Genomic DNA, 10,756 nt, shown 5'->3' with positions numbered 1-10,756 from the left:
TGTCGTTACGTTGCTCGAATTGTGTACTGTACCTTTATATTCCCTAATCTCTAGTATTTTTATAATTGAATTATATTTTTGATAATCTTTGAAATTGTAGTATTCATATCTATTTTTTATTGCTAATAAATGTTAAATGTTTCTAACGTATATTAATAATAATTTGAAAAAAATAACGTAAAATATGGTCACCCTACTTAATCGTGGGAACTTTGCTCGTACGCAGCCAAATTTCAAGAGGGCGGGGACACAAACTGCTTTATTTTTCACATAATTTCCGGATGTCTTTTAAGCCAAGTTATTATTATTCCTTAAATTGCTTAGTTAAACTCTATATGTAATTTTAAAACAATTAAGGTATGTAAATCTTACAAATATTATAAATGCGTAAATTTGGATTGATGGATGTTTGTTACGGGGTATCATAAAAACGGCTTTACGTACGTCGTTGAAATTTAAAATAGATGTAAAACAGCCTGGATAGACAAGGCTTATTTTTATTTCTTTTTTCACCACAAAGTCGCTGGCAAAACTAGTAACGATATAAAAGTCTGTAATTATCAAGTAAAATTTTAACTAGAAATTGAAACCTAGATTGAGAATTATGCTTCAAAAAGTTTGAAATGTTCTTAATATCATTCCCCTGGTTTCCCAGTCTATTCCTTTTTAATTTAAAATATTACTTGTACGTAAACCTCTAACCATAGGTTTCTGAGATCAAAATCATCATAATCATAAACATATCGTCATCCCTGTTATTATCTTTGACAAAACAAAAATGAAAATAAGTTTTAAATAGGTTGGAATTTTGGTCTCAGATTAATTTGCTTTTTTTGCAATCTTTAACCACATTACGTCTCTACCAATCATTTGAACGAGCAATTCCTTATTTGCTTATTTTAAGCAGCGACATTCAAGAAGGCTGTTACATATTGAGCTTTATAAACTACAAGCATCGGCGTTCACAAAGAGCATAATCGATTTATGAGTGTATCCAATAAAATGTGAATCGATTACCCGGTACCTCCAGGGTGCGTGTCACCCGTAACAAATCACCATGCCCCAGCGGACAATGGTATTTCTTCATCAAAGACAAAAACGGCAAATGTGCCGGCAAAATATGAGATTATAGATTATAACTTATATATTATATTTTATACAGGATGTTACTTTAAGATAATTATAAATTATTTAATTTTTTTTTGTTTTTTTTTTTAATTTATCATTTTACAAAAGATTTTAACACTAATTTTGTTCAGTATTATGGACATTTTTATGTAAATTACTTTTACCGTCCGAATTTTTTTGTAGTATGAAAGAAAACGTAACTAAAAAACTAACTGTAACTACATACTGTAGCTAAAGAAAAAATGCTCATTATCGCAAGTTATGTTAAATTTACTCGTATTTCTTTAGATTACCAGTTTACATTTTGTATAAAAGTTGCTTGTTTATTTCGAATGCGTGTTGTTTGTGGATTACATGTAGATAGATTTTGTACAATTCCTAACTTTTTTCAACATCCTGTATATAGTTAATGTCCGCGCGTTGCCAGCGGGGGAGGGCGTTTAAAAAGCAGTTCGCCAGCGGGGCGCGGGCGCCGGCGCAGCCTTTGTGTTTTTACTTTTTAATAAGCCGTAGGCATCTAGGCGGCTTCGGACAACACAATTTTTATATGGAATAATTAGTGATGTTGACGGTTTTAGGTTCACGTCAACATTTTATTGTTGGTTATGAAGGGTTTTTGGACGAAATAGAATTATGTTCACTTCCAATCTTAAAGGAGGTAAATATTTAAAATTTTAATATTATTTTCTAATTCGTTCAATGCAATACAATACAATATTTTTTGTTAATGTTAAAATTACAGGTCAAAGAGCGATTGACAAAAAAAAATTATTGAAAAAATTCTTCGTATGTATACAGAGCCCTCATAGCATATCTACTTTAAGTGTGTATTTTTAACCAGATTTTTCTTAATATACAACTTTTTATTCAGACAGTGTAAGTGACACTAAAATAACGTTTATTTTACAGTAAACGATCTCCAAAGTCAACGTTGTTTAACGATTGCTGAATTAAAATAAACGAAAAAAGGAAAAAAAAAAGAGTCGCATATAAAACGTTCGGTCACCCAACACCCCGGTGAAAGTCGCGAGAAGCTTTTAAACCGCTCGACAAGCGTGACAAGTTGACACGGACGTCCGTCAGACGCGAAACGGTTAATTTAGAGTTGTCCGTGGGTGGGAATGCTGGATTGTCTTGTGATGCTCGTTTTGTAAAGGTTAATAACCCCACCACAGATGGCAGGATGGTGTGCAGTTTATCTTTGATTGACCACACAAATAAAAAAGCTTACATGTATGCACCAGAGTCGTGTATTAGTGCAGTTAAACACTTATGATTCTGTCAGACAAACCCGGATAAACGAGAGCCCGAGATACCGCGATGTTTAGATAAATACATCTCGCTTACAAAGCTAACTCCACAATCCTTATAGAAATATCTTGCTCATAGAAGTCGTCTGTCAGAACGAACAATGGCTCTCAGTTATGTTTTTTTTACAACAGAAGGGGGCAAACGAGCAGCGGGAACACCGAGGTGTTCAACGACGCCCATGGACATCAGCAATACCAGAGGAACCGCAAATACGTTGCCAGATGGTGATACGCTCGCTGTATCTTCCTTATCCAGGTTTGCCTGTATTTAATATCATAAAGCCTGATATTAAAAAGAACTTGACCGTCAAATTGAAATTACTGGAGTCCCATAAGACAGCGAAACCTAGTTTCGACTCTCTATTTCCCACGTCGATCGCTAATTGTGTTAACTTTCAGTAAGATTTTAAAAGAAAACAAATAATAAAAAAGGGAACTCATTGATTTTCTATTTTTCTTATTGCCAATTTAAAACATAATGTACTACACTTTGAAGAAATCTATTTAATAACGTACTTGTTTAATTTAGGTATTATCCAATATTATCAGCTTGTGTTACAAGGACGCAACTAATAAATCCGAGGCAAAGGGCGGCTAACGCGACAACAAAAGGCGATCAAACAAAAGCTCTCATCAATACGCGTGAGTGTACAAAAATCACTCAATTTTTTATGACACGATGACACTAAGGATCCATTGTCACCTGCATATTGTAATTATCAGGCGGTCAGTAATGACGATTATTAGAAGCTGAGAGTCAGCAGACTCAAAGACACGCTCAAAGCACCGACCACTTTTATTACACTTTGATGTGGATTAAGTGACGGCTTGCCTAAAGTCGCGCCCTTTACGATGCAGGTAGACATCGCAACGGGCGTGAAAAGTTTTTGAAAGTCATCGCTTCTTGTATTTAGTAAGATGATTTTAACTAAGTATTTGGTAATGGCTTTAAAATGTAAAACTTTGTCATTTGTAGATGAAGATGGCAAACATTGTAATCTGATATAAAAACATTGTAAAACTGTAAGAATGTATCATTAAGAAAAAAGCTAAAAAAAATTAAACTACTACTCTCTCTCTCTACTACTAACTCTCTTTTTCTAAAATATTGTCTATTTATCGTAAGTTAAAATCACGCCACAAATACCAATCGAAACTTATGACTTGCTTGCATATAGTCTGTCGCCGAGACATACGGAACCTCTTTATACTTATTACTTTTAATTTTTATATTTAGAACATTGTGTATTTTTTCTTCCTTTTTGCTATTCAAAATTGTAGTTGTAAATAAATCATCTAACAGCCAGTGCGTGCTTATTATTTTCATTTATATTATACTATTTTATAATAGTTTCCAACCGCTCGGCTCCTTCCTCCTTACTTTCCGTAGTCTTTATAATCTAAACAATTGCTGTCAGAAGTTAAAACCTTAAGGAAATTACATTTATAGAAATAAAAACCTACTTCTAAATTAGAAAAAAAAAACTTCTTCTAAATTAGAAAAATGTTGGGGACAATGAGTCATCAAACAGTTTGTCCTCAAAAACTTGTACTCCTCATTTCATGCAAAATTAACATCAAGCAACGCATTTCTCTCGAGAAATCAATTCGACGACCGATCCTTTATTAACTTTTTTTTAAAGACGTGTCAAACTAAAATGGCGATTATAAGACATTTTTTATTTGCGTATACCAAACTAAATGTTAGGCGAATTTGAATTTTATCGCATTAAAAATAAAGCATTGATTATATTTTAATTCCGTTTTGGAATTTTGTTAAAAACGGCAATGTCATCGTTTCGAAACGGTCCCAAAAACGAGATACCTTTTTTTAAACACATTGTGGTATACGGTTTTTTTAAAGCGAAATGTGTGAATAATGTGAGGACGTTTTTTGTTGTTTATTATCGATTTTAACTAAAAATACAATAGACACAAATTAAATATGTGACAAGGAGAGAAATAGAAAAGCTTAACTTGTATTCATTTTAAACTACGACTCCTAGAAGTCAAGAAATTGATTAAGTACTTTCAGGACTATCGACCCTTAACAAATATAATTTCAACGACTTCTCGTTATTAACAAGATTCTGGCTACATAAAAGATCACTTAACGTTTGTTTCTGTGATCAAAAATGTATCATACTAATATTATAAATACGAACGTTTACATGGATGGATGGATATTTGTTTAAAGATATCTCCAGAACGGCTGAAGGGATCTCGCTGAAATTTGGCAGAGATGTAGAAAATAGTCTGGAAGAGGACATAGGCTACTCGATAAGTTTTTTTCTATTCCGCGCGGACAAAATCGCGAGTGATATCTAGTAGAACATAATCGTCGTCCTTGTCACTATCTTTAACAGAACAGAGATAAAAATTGGTTTTAAACGGCGATTTTGGTGAAACCCACGTTTAATGACTTTGGGATTGCGACCATTAGTCAAATAGGATTTGTAATGACCTTATTTAATAACTAGCTGTCGTAATGAGTATGCCTATATATTCTTCCAGACTGTTTTTCACATATGTGCCAAATTTCATCAAAATCCATCGAACCATTCCGGAGATGCCTTCAAACAAACATCCATCTGTATAAACATTCGCATTTATAATATTAGTAATAAGTAAATTGTAGATGAATATGACAATTTTATACCAGTAAACAAAAAAAAACAAATAAAGCTCTTTAATTTTTTGAATAAACGCGTTATCGCAATGTGATCGTCATACGTGACGTCAGCATTGTGCTAGTGCTGAGTCAGCGCGCAGCAATCTCCGCCAGATGGCGCCGGCGCCGCCGTCACAAACTGTCTTAGCCTTCACGACAGTTATACAAAAGAGGGTAGGAGTAATGCGGTATTGCCATAGTTAAATAAATTTAATTTAAAAAGTAATATTAAAAAAATCCACTCTACTATCTTACTAATATTATAAATGCGAATGTTTAGATGGATGGATGTTTGCTTGAAAGTATCTCGAGAACGGCTGAAATTTGACATAGATGTAAAACATAGTATGGAAGAACACATAGGCAATATTAAGTTTGTTTTTAATTCCGAAAGACTGGAGTCGTGGGCTACAACTTTATTAGAATGTCTTCGATAAGAGATTTTTCGTAATTTTGTGTTTTAGAAAAGCTATTAATTGTAGTTCCATCTTATTCAAAACATTTAAACAATATCTATAATAATTTAATAATTGTCGTAAAGCAAATAAAAAAAATGTAACTCGTAATTCTCCTACAGATATTTAGCGTATATATATTTAGATCCTATCTGTTGCCCGTGACTCTCCGCGTGGAATTAAAAACTTGATATTAGCCGATTCTAAGACCTATTGAATACGAATAAAAAAATTCATAAACATCGGTGAAGCTTCTGAGGAGTATTGTAACTAACATTGTGACAGGAGAATTTTAAATATAACATTATAAGACTTTATAGTAAACAGATTGAAACGTGGTCTGCAAATTCACAACCAAAATGCCGCGGGCCTTGTGGCACGTCCGGTAGCCTTAGGGCAGGTTCCGTACTTTATAACCAGTATAACTTGACCTGTTATGTAATAAATATATTTAGCGTGTTATGATTATTTGCTATTGCTCATATAGGACATTATATATCTTATTAGAAACTAATTGGATTGGTATATTTGATCATTTTGAAATCGGTCAACGAACAAAGAGAACCGTGAGATCTTTTATTATGTCAATAAACTATAGTAAAAGTCTTGTGTTTATTTAATTTTAAAATAACTAAGCGGATACTTAAATACTGCAAGATTTTGTAAGTGTTGTTTAAACATAATTGTATATATGTTTTCAAGATGTTTTATAATATAGGCGAAATACTTGGACAAAAACATTAAATTTGTCTTTTCTATCATTTACCTAACTACTCACCATTTTTTGTCTATCAAGGCGGCAATTATTTGACTTTGTTCATTCTCTTACATTAATAAACAAATTATTAACAATAACCATATCGTAAAAGTTCGCGTTCTACATCTTAAAGTCGAAATTATAGAAAAATTGTATTTAACTAGTAAATAACTAGACATTTGGCTTTTTAATATTAGCACTAATTATTATAATGTACTTTTAATAAACATATAAAAAAACAGTAGGTACTTGGTTTATAAAGCTCAGTATAAAAAAACCGTAGTTAAAGAAAGCCGTAGACATATTTCCTAGTTAGACCAACCACGTGTCGACGGGCGTTGACCTCACTGCATGTGACTGTCACCCGGTGTCACTGGGCGCAGGCGACGCGCGCTATTGGACGCCGTTGTCGCGGGCGGTAAGGCGACATCGCTGGTTGGTCGCTGCTGTCGCACGGCGGGCGGGGTGGGAGTTCCAATTTTAAGATGTCACTTTTTAAAATTCGAACTTTCGAACAAGGTTTTAAATTTTTTTTTTTAACTAATCTTTTTGAATCTCATCGAATCTGGACAAGAATAAGTATTTAATCTTTAATGTAGGATTCTATCTCTGTTAAAAATTAAATAAGGATCCATTGAGCCCTTCTGGAGACAACAAACATCTGTAACTACATCCAGTCAAATAATCTCATATTACTTACCTTTAAAAGTTAGATAGATATAAGATTAGAGATAGATAGGACTTACTTCCATCTATAGCTTCTATGTTCGTAAATCTGACAACACTGGGATAATTCCAGTATATCTGCGGCTTGTGATATTAGTGCTCTCGGGTCCCGGCTGGGGGGGTCACCAGGGGGCGCTATCGATCGCGCCCACTCCCCCCTCCTCCTCCGACCTCACCACTCTCACCCCCCTTGTGACCTGCAGCCTAATACCTATGCAAACATAAAGTTTGTCTTAGCATTTTGTTAAAGAAATTAGATGCGCAATTTAATTCGATAACAGAGAGAAAAGGTTTTTACCTTTGTAATAATAACAAAAGCAATAAATTATTGTTAATGGATGGTTTTTACATTATTGTTTTCAGCTAACAATGATCGATTTTGAAAAATTTAAAGTTTCTAAGTTGGACTTCGTCTTAACTATTTTAGTAATATTACATCCAAGCATTTATAATGCGAAAAGTTCAATGTTTGGATGAAATAGGTATCTCCGTAACGGCTTAAAAGATCTCACTCAAATATGACATAGATGTGTAAAGTCGCGGGTTATAGCTGGTTCTAGCTACAAATAGATTGTATTTCGTCTTTCATTTGTTGCATCGCTACTATAGAAGTTATGTGGGAAAAAAATAGTTGAGTGATAATAAAATTGTTTAAATAATTTAAACACTTCTATGAGCTAGGGAGAAGGACGAAAATATAGCTTTGGTTTGAGTTTTTTTAATTGTCTTCATGCTGTCTTTATTTAATAAAATATATTAACAAAGACTATTGTTGATAGTAATAAAATGGTATCTTAATGAATTTCAAATCGATTATCCACGAGACATTGGATCGATACAAAATATCGATACAAAGGCATTGGGCAATAGACATTCCTCGTGTTAACGACACTACTGTTTGAAAGACAGTTTTGACTAAAAAGAAAAGGACTAGGCAAAGGGTAAATTTTATTCCTTTTCGCTTTTAAGTAAATAACATGATGATAGGGATGAAAATACAAATGTTCATAATCACGTTGACATGTAAAATTGATACATCATAATAAACGCACACTGACTCAAAAACCACACACTTATACAACAAAAGCGAGTTAGTATAGAGCTTATTCTTCTTTTTGAGGTATTGTGCGCTTGACAGACAGGTCCTGTCTCTTATAAATCAAAGATTGAAAGGCATTAACATTCGACGTCATTTACCTTTTATATAACACCGGCTATTATCTTCTGTACTAATTACTTTGTAATTAAGAATTAATTGGAAATGCAACTCTAATACATTGTGATAAAGCTTATACTTCGAGTGCATTCACATGTGTAGGAGACAAAAGCTTTGGATAGACAGTAGACTGTTACACCGAAGTGTAATTTATTTACAAAATAAATTAAAGCAAACTCTCTTTTTTTAGGTAAATTCTACTATTATTACTCCTAAATGTTATAACTGCAATCGCTTCATAAATCTACGAGTAGGAAATCTCATTGTCATGGATCTTTAAATATATTCGTAAGGTTTTAATTGGTTACATTTATCACACGTAAAACTTAATCAATACTTAAAAACAAATCAATGCTTCGTACTGTTAGAAAGAAAATCCGACACTGTGCCGGTGTACTGGAGCAATACTAGCATTACTAAAATGTCAATTTTATTTTTGTTTATGTTCCCTTACTAATCAATCTGACATTTGACTTGGTAAAGAAAGCGCACCATTTTCATCAAAAGATTGTAACTAATAATGTCTAATAGTTGCTTTAGCGACTTTATTTTCTAAAGCGAACTTACAAATTGGGTAGTAAATTCGTTTCGGTGTGACAGGCGGAGTCATATGAGTTTATATACGTCAATAGCAGGTCTATAAATTCGATAGTATCGTCTAGATCCCGCTCCGCGATGCAGACGACTTAATACTAATTTGTACTCAGCCGACGCTATCATTAACTTTAAAACTATATTACTTAAATCCTTAAGACCTTATAGCTCAGCGGTTAGAGTAGATACACTTAGTATAATGGATCTAGATTACTATTTCAGTTGCATTTTTAAATTGATAGTATCGCGGGACTACGAAAGGTGGCGACCACATTTTAAGACTGATAGGAAATGAAAATATCCTTATTTCTTCACAATCTCTCTCTCTCTCTCGCTCTCTTTCTCTCTCTCTCTTGTTGGAAATGTCTATGGACAGAGATCATTTCTTACTCTATCCTAACGATTTTAATTGTACTATTATACTAATTGGTTTGCTATGTATAAGTATAAAAATCTTTAAGCTCTTGTGCACGAGAACATTTAAGAGATAAAGTAAATAATGTAACATGTAAGGTATGTTATATATGTTTATATATGCAGCCGGCAGGAACAATGCTTCGCTAACAATGTAAGCAGATGCGCGCGACACCTGAACGGAACCGACGCCTCCCGCCTCGCGCCCCTCCGCCCCCGGCACAGCGTAAATCATCTCTGTACGACTCAAATAACCCTACTTTAAGGGGTGATAAACAAGCAACAATTTATTTAACGTCAAAGAACTTTAGTTTTTTTAATATTACAGACAAAAAAATAAAAAGAACCTCAAAACTTTATGTCGTTAAAGGTCGCAAAATGTCAAAACAAATGAGCATCTATAAGCAAATTCTTTTTAATGCAGTAACTTTTTGCTAAGTCATTAATCTATTAAATTTCAATATAACGACATCAACGACAAAAGGGACCATCGGATGCATTAATATAACTACAATAATGCTATTCCGTATTTCGTTACATGTTTTTATGAGCTGACAACACTGCATTTCGAATGTCACGCCTCGTTCATCGGTGCGCGGGAAAAAAGAACGTTCCTTTTTTCAAATCGTAGCGCCAGAAAAAAACCGTTTATTTTAAGTTCGGAACACGTATAAAAAGGTTCCGTTACATCCTCATTTAATCAAGGGATGCGTTCCTATCCACGCATTATGTTCCCATATTGTGTTTTGTTTTTTTCTGGTTTAGTCTCGTTTTGTCATCCACGTAATCGAATTTTTGACAAACAATGTGGGATGAAATTGGTTCCTTTATTGATCCGCCATTTATGGTGCCGGTTAAATTATCGATTGGGTCTCAGAATCGATGTCTTCTTGTTTATATCAGAAGATTTATGAGATTTAGACTTTAGATAAATTGAATCGCTTTGAAATGTAATGCATTTCGATATTCATATTCTTTAGGGGGAGTTATTTTAATCTACTTAATAAGAGTAATTTACAAAAATGAATTGACGAAATGGACATATAAAATTAATTAAAAATTACTTGCCTACTTCTTCATTAAATCAGACAGAGTTTGAGACTACTCCAAACAGCCAGAGTGTTATAGTTCCATTTTATCTGTAACAAATTAAATTAAAAACAAATTAGTTGCATTATTTAAGTGTTAATAAAGTTGGTGACGGCATTTGGTGCCATGCGAGTAGTCTTTTGTTGCCGTAACACGGGAGTCTGTTCGTTTGGTGCCGTCGAGCTAGCGAGGGTCTCAAACCGCCTGTGGCTGAAACAAGCCACATAATTACACAGATCACATTTACGAATGTAAATGTGTCTGAATTAGGGCTGTCAAAAAGCATTATAAATTAAGTGAACTGTCTAATGAATTCACTTCAAAATTTTAATTAAAACTCTTATAAGTAGCAAACTCCTAAGCCAAGTAACAATAGGTTTCCGCGCTATTCAAAAC

General features: G+C 33.6%; 2 long non-coding RNA genes across 2 annotated transcripts in view; one reads left to right on the top strand and one right to left on the bottom strand.

Moving 5' to 3' along the window:
- The first annotated feature begins 1,903 nt into the window (after window positions 1-1,903).
- On the top strand, window positions 1,904-2,608 carry LOC106119534 (uncharacterized). The gene is made up of 3 exons (XR_001227965.1): window positions 1,904-1,951; window positions 2,038-2,284; window positions 2,571-2,608. It is a non-coding gene; the product is annotated as an uncharacterized LOC106119534 (long non-coding RNA).
- A 7,730-nt stretch (window positions 2,609-10,338) lies between these two features.
- Window positions 10,339-10,756, bottom strand: part of LOC106119533 (uncharacterized) — a 98,968-nt gene continuing 98,550 nt past the window's right edge. The window contains exon 4 of the long non-coding RNA XR_001227964.1: window positions 10,339-10,410. This is a non-coding gene — a long non-coding RNA (uncharacterized LOC106119533). The remainder of the gene's footprint in view (window positions 10,411-10,756) is intronic.

This window comes from Papilio xuthus, unplaced genomic scaffold (genome assembly GCF_000836235.2).
Source record: "Papilio xuthus unplaced genomic scaffold, Pxut_1.1 DF827461.1, whole genome shotgun sequence".
Taxonomy (NCBI): Eukaryota; Metazoa; Arthropoda; class Insecta; order Lepidoptera; family Papilionidae; genus Papilio; species Papilio xuthus.
This window is presented reverse-complemented; position numbering and strand designations above follow the sequence as displayed.